Source organism: Arachis ipaensis, chromosome B07, assembly GCF_000816755.2.
Source record: "Arachis ipaensis cultivar K30076 chromosome B07, Araip1.1, whole genome shotgun sequence".
Classification (NCBI taxonomy): Eukaryota; Viridiplantae; Streptophyta; class Magnoliopsida; order Fabales; family Fabaceae; genus Arachis; species Arachis ipaensis.
The window spans coordinates 45,628,591-45,640,072 of record NC_029791.2 but is presented as its reverse complement, the minus strand read 5'-3'; the positions used below and the strand labels follow the sequence as shown (position 1 = coordinate 45,640,072).

At 35.6% G+C, this 11,482-nt stretch overlaps 1 long non-coding RNA gene across 5 annotated transcripts; it reads right to left on the bottom strand.

The window, feature by feature from the left end:
• Window positions 377-3,314, bottom strand: LOC107608251. Of its 5 annotated transcripts, XR_001612779.2 has the most exons (7): window positions 3,286-3,314; window positions 2,930-3,028; window positions 2,743-2,784; window positions 2,057-2,137; window positions 1,788-1,867; window positions 1,449-1,520; window positions 377-532 (listed from the first exon to the last, which is right to left on the bottom strand). It is a non-coding gene; the product is annotated as an uncharacterized LOC107608251 (long non-coding RNA). The 5 variants fall into 5 exon arrangements; XR_002351501.1 differs by having other exon boundaries at window positions 1,942-2,137; window positions 2,743-3,028; XR_002351500.1 differs by having other exon boundaries at window positions 2,743-3,028.

Genomic DNA, 11,482 nt, shown 5'->3' with positions numbered 1-11,482 from the left:
GAAAAAAATGATGCCTTAGGCTACGGCTACGCTTTTTGGGCTACGGCTACGCTTTTTGGGGTGATTCCTATTCGGCCGTTGCGTATTCTCAAAGGCTACGCTTTTCTGCACCAGGGGCTACGCTTTTGGCATTTGGGAATAGGATACGCTTTTCAAGTGATGCTGTGTAGGACCAAAGGCTACGCTTTTCAGCTTCCATTTTTACTAGAATAGGCTACGCTTTTCAACACTATTGCATCACCTGTCAAGCGTAGCCACATTATATTCCATGGCTACTTTTTATAAGTGTAGCCTTAGGTCCCTCTTTTTTTTTTTTTGTATACTATAGCTACTGTATATAAGTGTAAATATCACTTAGAATTTACTACTAATACTCTATAAAAAATTAAAATATTATATCCTACATAAGTATCTTCTAATAAAAGTCATTAGTCAACTATACATGTATCCATTCCCAACACTACTTTATCTTAGCCAATAAACCACAATAATAATCAACTTAATCTTCATTATCATCATCCTCAATATTATCCTGCATAATTATATAGAAAAGTAATTAGAAAAATATTTATAATGACATTCGCGATTTATAAAAATTAAAAAACTAGACTCAAAACTATCAATGACTGATATCATTAATCCTTTCTGTACCGTGTACAAGTTTCACCAATGCATAGTAGTGTTTCACAAATCCAAAATTAGAATTCAAAGATAAAAAAGTATAAGCTATAAACCATAAGATAAAGAGCTATAATTTAAAAAATCATCACCCTAGCAGCTAGACAAAAATCCCCTGCCTCCCACCACAATGCCAAAATCAGAACTGCTGCCACAAAGTTTCCCTATTCTCTTCACATTTGAAAAGTTAAACTCTCCTACACAAGCCAATCTTGAATTATTACTCCTCCAACTACTACTACTACATGCAGCAGCAACATATAGAACATGATTAGGACTAGCACCTAAAAACTAAAATTTTAATATATTATTATCATGTTATACATACTATATCTGCTGTTGTAACATTTTTTTTAAATTAAAACTAATAACTTTAATTTGAAAATACTAATACTATAAGTCTATAACTATAGCTAGTATTATTTGCTTTTTATCGGCAGATGAATAAAAAAATAGGGAAAATTTCATATATACCAAGTCATCCCATGTTTCTAGTTCATGGTGAAAATAAAAGAACCAAAAATAGCAATATAACTTTCAGCTATAGCAAACGGAAGTGCACAAAATCAGAAATACAACAACCAGAATTGCACAAACAATTTTCAGCCACAAACAAACGGAAGTGACACACATATCATTGCAAGAAGTCAGAGGAGGAGATATGTGCTCAGTTTTACAGGGGAACAAAGTGAAACAGAACCAATAAACCAACCAAACTAGCAATTAGCAGTTGAATAATTTTCTTTTTTCAACCAAGCATAAATCATCACCTTAGTCATAGCTTCCAGGCTTACAAGGTCTAAGTGGAAGTCAAGCAGTCCAGGCGACCTATCAACTAGAACCTAGAGCCAAAATAGCAAAATGAAAAGAAGGTAAGTGATCAAATGATATATTCCTTTATTGCGGATCTTGCATAAATTAAATAAATAAATAGTAATCTATAAACTATAAGTTTACGTTAGACAAGATCTAACAGAATCAAATTAAATTTTAACTGCTAAAAAATTAAGAAGGGCCTGTGATTATCCAAACATAGAAAATTGAGAGAGCTAGAACGATGTCCTAGAGAATGATAAGGACATTAACATTTAAAGGAAAAAAGTACATACCACTAGCTGTTCCTTGATTTAATGTATTACCCAAAAAAAAGAATTTTCTTCATGATCTTCAACTTGATAGACTTTCGGACCTATTCCTAAGAGAAAATGCATGAGGTCAAAGAAATACCAATAACACAGTTTGTTAGTTTCATGCACAATGTACCTCTTCACAAGCAGAGTTCACAGTTTTTAAACTCTTCTTAAATTCTATAACCTGCAAAAAGAAAAAAGCATAACTGAATCAAACATAAAGAAAAATATAGCAAGCACCACCATACCTGAGACAGAAATTGAATCTTGAAAGAGAATACTCTTAACTTTGACTCTACTCGTGGCACCTTCATCAGCTATAAAAAATACTAAAACATGACCAAATATATACAAGGATATGATTATAGATACATAGTATGATATTGCATTAGAAAAGGCCAAAAGAATTGTTTTATAACCAACATCTAAAGGAAAAGCGGGGACATGTAATAAATTGCTTCTTTCTTTCTAGAAGCAAGTAGGCAACAACAAATCTGTAACTATACGTGATATAGACCTTGAATTCATATGAGCTGCCTTCCAAGGAAACAGACTTCTTGCACAATTTTATTGATCATTATCATATGTTAGATTCACTTCCAAAATCAAAGCCTTGCCACATTCAGTTCTTTAACTTTTGCAGCTAATTATTTATACCCAGAATTTTGCAATTTCTAGTTTCCATGCCAACAATTGTTTTTTCTTTTTTTTCCCTTAAAATAATTTTCCTCTCTTCTCTACTTCATTTCTCCACCATTCCTCCCAACTCCCTATCAGATTTTAAAGTAAGTAAAGGGTCTAAGAAATCAAATGCTGGTAGACGGATCCTAGTTATGGAACCTACAAACAGTATCCTATATAATTCTGAGTACTTAGATTTACACTAAATTAGCTATCATAAATAATGATATGGCTATAACAAATTAGTACACACCTATTCGCATTTTTCCAAATTCTCTTTGTCACCAGTGTATCCCTTCATAAACAAGGGGAATCAAAATTAGAAAAGCAAACAAACCAGAGTAAAAGATATGTTTCCGTAACAGCAGACGCCAAATGAGAAACCTTAGCTGACAAAACAAGATGTAAGAATTAAGTATGATAAGTTTGTTAATCTTTACCTTCAAAAGTTCCATCTCTTCTTTGGTAGGACAAAACTTAATGAGATTTTTCACCTGATCTACATCTAATACTGATTCATCCATAGCCAGCACAGTAGCCTGAGAATATCCATTTTAACATGTTAGATAATACTTAACCACATTGTTCGAGGTGGATATTTCAGATTTGCTGGCAAGAGCTATTATCGGTGGCCTTAGGCACATATACAAGTCAATCAAATTTCAATAAGCATCTTCTATGTAAATAAAAAACACTAATATTTACTAGAAGCAACATGCATAAGAATGATATTTTCATTATAAAATCTTCTATCCTGAATGATCAAAAAACTTATTCACGCCAATTTTCAGTATACCATCATATCAGGAAGTGGCATCTTAACCTACCAAATCAATGAATACAAGTATGTAACCAATAATCCTGGATTATTCTTTGAACCACTAGATGTGAACGAACCTTAGTCTCATTAGTCTTTGTATCCTTTCCACTGACTTTGCCTTCTTGGAATAGATTCAGCGCCTGACACAGGCTGCACGGATCCAATATCAGTGATGAGAAGGAAGAGCTTAAAGAACCATTGATCAGTAATTCCCAATCTTCTGGCTTCTATCTGCATTAGCTCTACAAATTCATAGCACGCACAAACCACAAATGGTGTTAGAAATAATAAACTCTGTTTGAAGAGGCGACAATTCGCACACTTGAGGCCAATAATCTTCTCAAACAAAAAAGAAAACCCTAACGAAGCAAGAAGCAGAAACTCATAAAATTAGAAAGCCCAAAAAATAGAACCCCCAAAGCCTTCAAAAATTCACAGAAGAAAAATCCATACACAGAGAACAAGTGAGATAGAGGGTGAGACAAAGAGAGAGCGAATGAGATAAAAAGTGAGATGACGAGCGACAAAGAGAATGAGATTGAGAATTATTGTAGGTGGTCTGTGATTGCTTCTCGGCTACCAGGAAGCTAAAACCAATCATGCAGTAAAACTCCTAATTAAAAACCTTAAAATTGGAACCCAAAACCTCCCAAATTTCACAGAACAAACTGAAAATTGATACATACCTTCTCAGGTGAGCGGCGATGACGATGCTGAGCGACGACGATGATGCTGAGCAGCGACAGTAAGCACACGCGATGATGATGCTGAGCGGCGATGGTGAGTGCACGAGATGGCGATGCTGAGGCGACGGTCAGCGCACGCAACAACGATGGTCCGCGCGGCGGAGCCCTAGCCAGCGTCGTCCTCTCCTTCCTTTCCCTCTCCTCTCTTCTTCTCTTCTTCTTCCCGTTCTCCACTTTTCTGATTTTTTTCCTCTTTTGTGTGTGTTGAGTGAGGATGTGAGTGTGAGCTGGTGAGTGGTGAGCTGGTGAGCGGCGCAGCGATGTGGTGAGTGGTGGGTGGTGACTGGCGGTGAGTGGTGACTGGGTGATGAGCGAGGGTTCTTCGCAATGATGAGTGATGAGCTTTGGAGGGAACAAAGGCGCTGTGATTCATGTGGTTCTAGAAAGGGGATAAAGGGGATAATGAGCTTTGGAGGGAACGAAAATTTCACTAAGTGTTGTGAGTTTGCTTTAATTTGGATCGAAAAAAAAAAGAGGGAAAAGCGCTTATTAGGCATCATTTTAAAAGCGTACCCAAAACTTAATAAATAGGCTACCTTCAAAAAGCGTTCCCTTTGATATAAAAAGTGGACCCATAGATATTAACATAGGGCTACGCTTTATAAGTGATTTCTATAATACCTAAGGCTACACTTTTTAAATGATGCCAAAATTGTGTTTCTTTTTCTCTAAAAAAAAGGCAACACTGAGAAAAGCGTAGCCTATTTAGAATAGGCTACGCTTTTCAAATGTAGCTTAAAAAAATGTAGCTGAATGGGTATTTTTCTTGTAGTGAAATTTTTGAATAAGTCAACTCAAATATCCAAAATTTATAAGAAGAATAAGGGAAAGATATTTTTTTATTTTTAAATTTTTAATGAAGAAAGAGAAAAATAATAGAAAGACTCAAAACATAAGAATTTAAGATCAAAATAAAAAATGCATGCAAGAACACTTTGAATGTCAAGATGAACACCAAGAACACTTTGAAGATCAAGATGAACATCAAGAAGTTATTTTTGAAAATTTTTAAGAAAAGACACAAAACATGAAAAACAAACATAGAAATTTTCAATGTTTAGACACTAACAAATTGAAAATGTATATGAAAAACAAGAAAAGACACAAAACATGAAAATTCGAAGATCAAACAAAGAAGATCATCAAAAATAACTTGAAGATCATAAAGGACACATGCATGAATTTTCGAAAATTTTTAGGAAATTAAAAAGATGCAATTGACACCAAACTTAAAAATTGACACTAGACTCAAACAATAAACACAAAATTATTTTTGGTTTTATGATTTTATTAATTTTTTTGGATTTTTTGAAAATTAAAAAGCTTAAACATAAAATAAAATTACCTCATCTGAGCAACAAGATGAACCGTCAGTTGTCCAAACTCGAACAATCCCCGGCAACGGCGCCAAAAACATGGTGCACGAAATTGTGATCTCAACGGCGCCAAAAATTTGGTACGCACGATTGTAATTTTAACTCCTTTTCACAACTCTGCACAACTAACCAGCAAGTGCACTGGGTCGTCCAAGTAATAAACCTTACGTGAGTAAGGGTCGATCCCACGGAGATTGTCGGCTTGAAGCAAGCTATGATCATCTTGTAAATCTCAATCAGGCAGATTCAAATGGTTATGAGGTTTTGATAATTAAAATATAAATAAAACATAAAATAAGATAGAGATACTTATGTAATTCATTGGTGAGAATTTCAGATAAGCGTATGGAGATGCTTTGCTCCTTCTGAATCTCTGCTTTCCTATTGCTTTCATCCAATCATTCATACTCCTTTCCATGGCAAGTTGTATGTTGGGGGATCACCGTTGTCAATGGCTACCGTCCATCCTCTCAGTGAAAATGGTCCGAATGCGCTGTCACCGCACGGCTAATCAGCTGTTGGTTCTCGATCATGTTGGAATAGGATCCATTGATCCTTTTGCGTCTGTCACTATGCCCAACACTCGCGAGTTTGAAGCTCGTCACAGTCATCCCATCCAAGATCCTACTTGGAATACCACAGACAAGGTTTAGACTTTCCGGATCTCAAGAATGGCTGCCAATAATTCTAGCCTATACCACGAAGGTTTTAATCTTAGATTAGAAACCCAAGAGATACACATTCAAGCTTGTTTGCATGTAGAACGGAAGTGGTTGTTAGGCACGCGTTCATAGGTGAGAATGGTGATGAGTGTCACATAATCATCACATTCATCATATTCTTGTGTGCGAACGAATATCTTAGAGAAGAAATAGGCTTGATTTGAATAGAAAAACAATAGTACTTTGCATTAATTCATGAAGAACAGCAGAGCTCCACACCTTAATCTATGGTGTGTAGAAACTCCACCGTTGAAAATACATAAGTGATAATGGTCGAGGCATGGCCGAATGGACAGCCCCCTAAACGTAATCAAGAAATCAAAAGTGATACAAAGATAGTGTCAAAAATGATCTAAAGATGATCCGAAGATGTAAATATAATAGTAAAAAGTCATATTTATACTAAACAAGTTACTAGGGTTTACAGAGATAAGTAAATGATGCAGAAATCCACTTTCGGGCCCACTTGGTGTGTCCTTGGGCTGAGCATTGAGCTTTACACATGTAGAGACTTCTCTTGGAGTTAAACGCCAGGTTTCAGCCTGTTTCTGGCATTTAACTCTGGTTTGTAACCTATTTCTGGCGTTTAACTTCAGAATAGGGCAGGAAGTTGGCGTTTGAACGCCAGTTTGCGTCGTCAAAACTCAGGCAAAGTATGGACTATTATATATTTATGGAAAGCCCAGGATGTCTACTTTTCAATGCAATTGAGAGCGTGCCAATTGGGTTTCTGTAGCTCCAGAAAATCTATTTCGAGTACAGGGAGGTCAGAATCCAACAGCATCTACAGTCCTTTTTCAGCCTCTGAATCAGATTTTTGCTCAAGTCCCTCAATTTCAGCCAGAAAATACCTGAAATCCCAGTAAAATACACAAACTCATAGTAAAGTCCAGAAATGTGAATTTTGAATAAAAACTAATAAAAATATAGTAAAAATTAACTAAAACATACTGAAAATTACCTAAAAACAATGCCAAAAAGCGTATAAATTATCTGCTCATCACTTTGCTTTTGTTTCTTTTCTTTACTCTCTAATCATTGATGCTCAGAGTCTTGAGCTTTGATGGAGTGCTTTGCACTTGAGCCTAGCCTTGACTCTAAGTGTTTTGTTTTCAAGCTTTTTGCTTGATACATAAACACCACAAGTACTTGACTAATGAGTTGTCATTGGTACCCAGAACCTTCAGTTTTCTCAATCCCCTTTATTTACTTGATCATTTATGGACAAGCTTCTTCAAGGTTTTCAAAATTTCAAAGATTTTATAAAGTGTTCTAGATAAAAATTTCAATCAAACAAAATTCAAATATGTTTGAGCAAAAATAGTCATGCTAGCCTTCCAATACTCATATGCTCATGCTGGTTTCTTCTTTAACTACCCTGTTTGTTGATGATCATGATGCTTAATTACTTTGACTCACAAATTTCAAGATGATAGTTATGATGTAAAGGCAATATGTTACAATTTAAAACTAGACTATGCTTATCTAAAAGGAAGGACACACATGCATATAATCAAAAAGGAAGGAAACAACCTTAGTTCTCTATGCCTTCCTCTTCATCATCTTATTCTTTATCCCCTTTTAAGCTATGTAGAGTATAGCCTCCAACACCAAATTTAGAATGGTTGCTTGTCCTCAAGCAACAAAAAAAAACCATGGTGATAGAAATCAAAATAGTCATGATGTCTAGTGGATATAAGGATGCAAGGCGGAAGCTCATTCAAATCAAACAAACAAACTAAAAAATAAAATGAAAGGTAAAATAAAATAAAGCAAAATAAACATGTTGCTAATGTATTGGAATGGAGGGAGTGGATCTTGCATGGGTGAAGTGTGGCAACACCAAACTTGGTGTGAGAACACCAAACTTAGTGTGACACTATCAATGAAAGTCTAGGCCAAGTACCCAGCGAAATGCAAGTATCATATTCATGTAACAACACTAAACTTGATCCATGAAATACATATGCAACATGAAGCAAAGAAAAAAGATAAATGAAAAGAAATTACCTAACGTTGGGTTGCCTCCCAACAAGTGCTTCTTTAACGTCACTAGCTTGACGGTTGGTTCTTGAATTTCTTCCTCTTCTTCCAATTGATTAAGAGAAATGACCTCAGTGGACATGAGGAGAAAAATGATACCCACCAAAAAGTAACTCGCATACAACTCTCTAATTCACTAGGACTAAGGAAAGCATATTCAAGTGTTGGGAGAGAAGGATTCAATTCAAATGTGGGCAGTGCATTCAGATTTTTCTTCTTAGGAGCTTGCATGCATAGAATTAAAGGGACTAGTATGGCTTCCTCCGGAATTATTGGAATGTGCAAGTGTAACACTGTAATATTCAGATCCTTATGCTCGAGTCATAAGTTAATGATAATAAGGTGGTACGACTCTCAAGGTGGATTTTTAATATATAGTTATAAGTAAAATTGAAGAGAGTATTAATCGAGAAGCCTGAAATTGAGTAAAATAAAATCGCGAAGTCGTATCACTCACGTTTCGACAACTAAAAGATAAAGCGTGAAGTCGAAAATGATTTGCAGATAAAGGTATGAAGGAGAGTAAGAGAAATACAGTATATAGATATATAACTGATGAGCGGATAATTTATACGCTTTTTGGCATTGTTTTTAGTATGTTTTTAGTAGAATCTAGTTACTTTTAGGGATGTTTTTATTAGTTTTTATGATAAATTCACATTTCTGGACTTTACTATGAGTTTGTGTGTTTTTCTATGATTTCAGGTATTTTCTGGCTGAAATTGAGGGACTTGAGCAAAAATCAGATTCAGAGATTGAAGAAGGACTGCTGATGCTGTTGGATTCTGACCTCCCTGTACTCAAAGTGGATTTTCTGGAGCTACAGAACTCAAAATGGCGCGCTTTTAATTGCTTTGGAAAGTAGATATCCAGGGCTTTCCAGCAATATATAATAGTTCATACTTTTGCCAAGCTTAGATGACGTAAAAGGGTGTTGAACGCCAGTTCTACGCTGCTGTCTGGAGTTAAACGCCAGAAACACATCACAAACCAGAGTTGAACGCCAAAAATACGTTACAACCTCGCGTTCAACTCCAGAAAGAACCTCTGCACGTGTAACATTCAAGCTCAGCCCAAGCACACACTAAGTGGGCCCCGGAAGTGGATTTATGCATCAATTACTTATTTCTGTAAACCCTAGTAACTAGTTTAGTATAAATAGGACTTTTTACTATTGTATTTTACATCTTGGGACGTCTGGTTCTTAGATCAGAGGGGCTGGCCATTCGGCCATGCTTGGAACCTTTCACTTATGTATTTTTAATGGTAGAGTTTCTGCACTCCATAGATTAAGGTGTGGAGCTCTGCTGTTCCTCATGAATTAATGCAAAGTACTACTGTTTCTCTATTCAATTCAACTCATTCCGCTTCTAAGATATTCATTCGCACTTCAACATGAATGTGATGAACATGACAATCATCATCATTCCCTATGAACGCGTGCCTGACAACCACTTCCGTTCTACCTTCGATTGAATGATTATCTCTTGGATCTCTTATTCAGAATCTTCGTGGTGTAAGCTAAATTGATGGCGGCATTCATGAGAATCCGGAAAGTCTAAACCTTGTCTGTGGTATTCCGAGTAGGATTCTGGGATTGAATGACTGTGACGAACTTCAAACTCGTGAGTGCTGGGCATAGTGACAGACGCAAAAGGAGGGTGAATCCTATTCCAGTATGATCAAGAACCTCAGATGATTAGTCGTGCTGTGACAGAGTATTTGGACCATTTTCACAAGAGGATGGGATGCAGCCATTGAAAATGGTAATGCCTCTAGACGATTAGCCATGCAGTGACAGCGCATCGGACCATTTTCCAGAGAGGATCAAAAGTAGCCATTCCAATGGTGATGTCCTTACATAAAGCCATCCATAGAAAGGAGTAAGACTGATTGGATGAAGACAGCAGGAAAGTAGAGGTTTAGAGGAACGAAAGCATCTCTATGCGTTTATCTGAAATTCTCACCAAGGATTTACATAAGTATTTCTATCCTTATTTTATTATTTATTTTCGAAAACTCTATAACTATTTTATATCCGCCTGACTGAGATTTACAAGATGATCATAGCTTGCTTCATACCAACAATCTCCGTGGGATCGACCCTTACTCGCGTAAGGTTTATTACTTGGACGACCCAGTGCACTTGCTGGTTAGTTGTGCGAAGTTGTGATAAAAAGTTGAGATTACAATTGAGCGTACCATGTTGATGGCGCCATTGATGATCACAATTTCGTGCACCAAGTTTTTGGCGCCGTTGCCGGGGATTGTTCGAGTTTGGACAACTGACGGTTCATCTTGTTGCTCAGATTAGGTAATTTTCTTTTTGTTTTATTCTCAAAATTTTTCAAAAATCTCTCATCTGTTTTCGAAAAAAAAATTGTTTTCAAAAATATATTTCTCTTCAGAATTTTTAAGAATGAATTCTAGTGTTTCATGAAGCATGTTGAAGCCTGGCTGGCTGTAAAGCCATGTCTAAATTCTTTTAGACTGAGGCCTCCACATGTCAGGGAATTGCTTATATCTTCTAAAGCTTGGCGGGCTATTAAGCCATGCCTAACCCTCAGATTGGAGCTTTAGACTAAGAATTGAAGATTCCTGGAATTCATATTAAAAATTTTGGAATCCTTATTTTTTTCTTTTTCATATAATTTTCGAAAAAACCAAAAAGAAATTAGAAAATCATAAAAATCAAAAAAAATATTTTGTGTTTCTTGTTCGAGTCTTGAGTCAGATTTTAAGTTTGGTGTCAATTGCATGTTCATCTTGCATTTTTCGAAAAAATCATGCATTCATAGTGTTCTTCATGATCTTCAAGTTGTTCTTGGTAAGTCTTCTGGTTTGATCTTGATGTTTTCTTGTTTTGTGTCTTTTCTTGTTTTTCATATGCATTCTTGCATCCATAGAGTCTAAGCATCAAAGATTTCTAAGTTTGGTGTCTTGCATGTTTTCTTTGCATTAAAAATTTTACAAAAATATGTTCTTGATGTTCATCATGATCTTCATAGTGTTCTTGGTGTTCATCTTGACATTCATAGCATTCTTGCATGCATTCATTGTTTTGATCCAAAATTTTCATGCATTGCATTATTTTCATATTTCTCTCTCTCATCATTAAAAATTTAAAAATCAAAAAAATATATTTCCTTTTTTCTCTCATAAATTTCGAAAATTTGGATTGACTTTTTCAAAAAATTTTAAAATCTAGTTGTTTCTTATGAGTCAAATCAAATTTTCAATTTAAAAATCTTATCTTTTTCAAAAATCAAATCTTTTTCATTTTTCT